Source organism: Physeter macrocephalus, chromosome 4 (genome assembly GCF_002837175.3).
Source record: "Physeter macrocephalus isolate SW-GA chromosome 4, ASM283717v5, whole genome shotgun sequence".
In the NCBI taxonomy this organism is placed as follows: Eukaryota; Metazoa; Chordata; class Mammalia; order Artiodactyla; family Physeteridae; genus Physeter; species Physeter macrocephalus.
This window is the reverse complement of record NC_041217.1, coordinates 37,392,210-37,396,342: the sequence shown is the minus strand read 5'-3', so window position 1 is coordinate 37,396,342 and position 4,133 is coordinate 37,392,210.

The window sequence follows — 4,133 nt, the reverse complement described above, 5'->3', positions numbered from 1 at the left end:
CAAGGCTGGGTGTGTGTGTGGTGGAGCCTGTGTGCCTGGTGAGGGTGGGAGCGAAGGTGCGGGGCCTCCAGGGAGAAGGAGGAAGACGAAACCCATTGCTTGAAAAACGATTCTGTGGACCTGGTCACATTCTGTCCCAAACAGTGGCTGAGATGGCTAAGACAGCCAGAATTTAAAAATAATAAGCCTACATTTATTTAATCTGGGCATATATCTGGACAAAACTCTAATTCAAGAAGATAACATGCACCCCAATGTTCATAGCAGCACTATTCACAATAACCTAAGACGCTTAGGAAGTAACCGAAGCGTCCATCGACAGGTGAATAAAGAAGCTGTGGTACATCTGTACGATGGAACATTACTCAGCCGTAGAAGAATGAAATATTGCCGTTTGCAGCAACAAGGATGGACCTGGAGATTATCATACTAGGTGAAGTAAGTCAGACAGAGAAAGACGAATATCATAGGATATCACTTATATGTGGAATCGAAAATGTGATACAGATGCATCTATATACAAAACAGAAATAGACTCACCAACATAGAAAACAAACCTATGGTTACCAGAGGGGAAAGGGGGTGGGGGAGGGGTTAATTAGGCGTTTGGGATTAACAGATACAAACTACTATGTATAAAATAGATAGGGCTTCCCTGGTGGCGCAGTGGTTGCGCGTCCGCCTGCCGATGCAGGGGAACCGGGTTCGCGCCCCGGTCCGGGAGGATCCCACGTGCCGCGGAGCGGCTGGGCCCGTGAGAGATAAACAGCAGGGTCCTACTGCATAGCACAGGGAACTGCATTCAACATCCTGTAGTAAGTCATAATGGAAAAGAATATGAAAAAGAATATATATATACATATATAGATAACTGAATCCCTTTGCTGTACACCAGCAACTAACACAACATTGTAAATCAACTATACTTCAATAAAATAACTTAAAAAAAGGACACAATCTAAATTTGCATATAATCTTGGTCAATAAACAAACGATGAGCACATGGTTACTTTCCCACCCATGTAATCAGTGTGTACTTGTCCCCGCAGTATACGCTGTCCTCCTTTCCATGTGAAGTTAGTCCATATTCACACATCCACGTATTGACATAGTTCCCACGTTTCGTTTTTCATGGTCTATAGCATTCCATCCTGTCAATAATCCATAATTAAAGAAAATATATTTCGAATGCTGTCTGGAAGGGGCAAGGCATGGACAGACTGATAACAAAAGATCTGGTCATGGGAAGATAAAAGCTCATTTGCTTTGTGGGGGGATTTTACTTTTGGGGGGAGGAGGCATAGAAAATGTAATAGTGCAAGTTGTTATTCTGAAGATATTCCTTTGATGCAGGTAGAGCCCTAGGCTAGGAATCTAGGCACCTGGGTTTTGAGCTTGGCTTTTTCTTTTATTTACTTTGTGTGCCTATATGAGATACTTTCTTCCCCTGGTTCTCAGATTTTTCTTGTTTTGTTCTGATATTCATAGAATTCATAACACCACAGGGACGGAGGGACATCAGAGTTGACTTCATCTAACCCTCTTATTTTATAGATGAGAAAAAATGAGCCCTGGAGGTCAAATGACTGGCCCAAGGTCACATAGTCAGCCATTACCTTTGCAGATGGCTCCCCCACCAGCCTTGTGGTTCTGGGAATCATGTCAGAGATGGAGGGCTTGGCATTCCCTTGAAGAAAGGCGTGGTGAGACCCTTCCTTATTATTCATGCCAGCCCAGCTTTGAACCTTTGGAGTGTTTTTCCATCTAAGCCTCCTGGACTCCTGCTTCTCCTTCTGGATTCCCAATAGAGCTGGTTTAACTAGGCTCTGTAAAAAGAAAGAAGAAAAAGCCACAAGGTTGCCACCTGAGCCCTGAGGCCATCTTGTTTCTTTCCAGGATGCCTGCCCCACGTCTCTTGTCTTTTCCATCTGTATTAGCCATCTTTCAAGTTGCTCTTGGAACAGACCAAAGCAGCCACAGTGCTATTATTCTGCGTTGGCAGTCTATGCACTGTTTGGCTTGTCATAATTATCTCACCATCTTGCTGTATTTCTGTCTTAGTTTGTAGAAAGCTCAAAGTGAACAAAGACATAGGCACAGGGGCTAGGATAACAGGGGCTGGGTGGGGCTTTGCACTTCCGGAGATCTGGTCTGATCAGAGAATCTACAGCTAGGAAGTCCAGTGGAACCTCCCACAGGGAGACTGTCTTGCTGTGTGGTAGAGACTGGAATGAGACCCTGGGAGCAGGTTTTGTCCCTTTAACGTTATCATAGAATGATAAGAAGTCAGCAATGTCACTGACACAGAGGTGGAGGAGATTCAGAAAGGGATGAGACCAGCTCAAGGGCAAGGAGGAGGGATGTACAGCCATCTGTGGTATGTGGGTCCCTGTCCTTTCTCCTCCCCTACAAGGACCAGGGGAAGGGGCCTTGAAAGGAGAGGTGGGCAGCCTGGGGGGAGTGGGTTGGAGCACAGAGGGAAGAGAGAATCACATCACAGTTTTCCAAGTTCAGAATTTTCTAAGGACCAAGATCAGAGAACATCAGAGGAAGGTTTCTCAAAGCTGATGTTTTAGACCAGGGCTCTCTGAGATGTGTGATTTTCCCAGTGTCCCCCTGGCTCTTTCTTGTGTCTCTGATAAAATACAGCTTTAATTCAGTGCAAAGAAGCAGAGAAGGGGGAGGAAAATGGTAATGGAAGTGTAGGGATAGGGAGGGGGCAGGCTGGGCTGGTGGAAAGGGGCTGGCCTCCAACCTACCTAACATCTGGAGTCTGAGGCCGTGTTCTGAGTCCCTCCTGCCCAAGGCTTCTCGAGACAGTGAAGTGGAATCATTGCTCCTGGAAGTTTCTCCGTGGCCTGCATGGACAGAGAGGGGGAAGGGGTAAAAAGAATAGGAAATGGGCCAAGTTTAGTCCCTTCTGTCCACTTGCCATCCCCCAAAGTTCCTGTATGTCTCTTTCCCTTTCCTTTCTCTCTTCATTTTAGAGCAGGAGGTTGGCCTGCTTATCTCTAGTCTCATCAGCTGCCCTGGGTCCAGGTCGCCCTGAAACAGGAGCCTGGCTCTTGAGCCAGCACAATCCCTTTCCATTTTTGAGACCCTCTCAACTCTTCACCACATGAAAACAGACAGAGTTTACAATATAACCAATCCTGGGGCAGATAAAGGCTAAATAAATCTCAAAACCATAGGTATTGGGTAATCCTGGTCTTCGTTCAAGTATAAAAGGATCGGGTTCACCGATCCCATATGGCGCTTTTCTCCCTCGTCCTCCTCAGGTGGTGCCTCGGGATCTCTTTCTCTTCACTCTGTCATATACTACTCTGGGGTCGGGGCTCCCCAGCCCTCTCAACCTCTGGACACGCAGAACCACCTCCAGGCTCTCCCTTGCTCTGCCTCCTAGTCTAGCAGAAGTCTTGTTGGTTCTCTGTAGGCAGAAAAGCAAGCACCTCAAGACTCAGGTGACCTTTGTTATGTTCCTTGGGAACGCTTCAGAAACTCTCTGCCCTCTGCTCTGTAGATCATTTCCTGATCTGAGAATATTAATGAGGGATTTAGAGAAAAAAGCTATGGCTGGGTCTGGGGGAATGGATGTTTGCCCATGGTGACCCCTTAAAGGAACCTAGAATGCCCTCTCCTGCTGGGCTGGACCTCTGTGAAAGCAGCTGCATCCTTCACTGTCAGCTCTGGAATTGCTCAGGCCCCTTGTGCTGTTGCCTCTTTGCTACTCCAACTTTACCCTCTCTGATTTCATTATCCTTATGTTGGCTCCATATTTGGCCCTTGCTCTCTCCATAGTTCCTTGGATTTGAAGCTGAGTTTTTTTTTTCTTAAGCAGTGTGGATCCGAGGGTATCATTAAACCATCCAATGGGTAGTAGTGATGGGTGGTATGTAAAGGGCAGGGACTTAATCACCGCAAACTTATGACCTGCACTCACTGGGAATTCCTTGTTCATGGGTAGTAATTGCTATCCCTGGTCCCCATCACGAATGGGGTTCCATGGGTTACCGGAGCCTGCTGGCGTATGCTAGGCACACGCTGAGCCCGCCAGTGTATCTCGCGTGCAGCCCCGAACAGCTAAGGGCATCGCAGACCTGTTATTGCTCAATCTCGGGTGGCTGAATGCCACT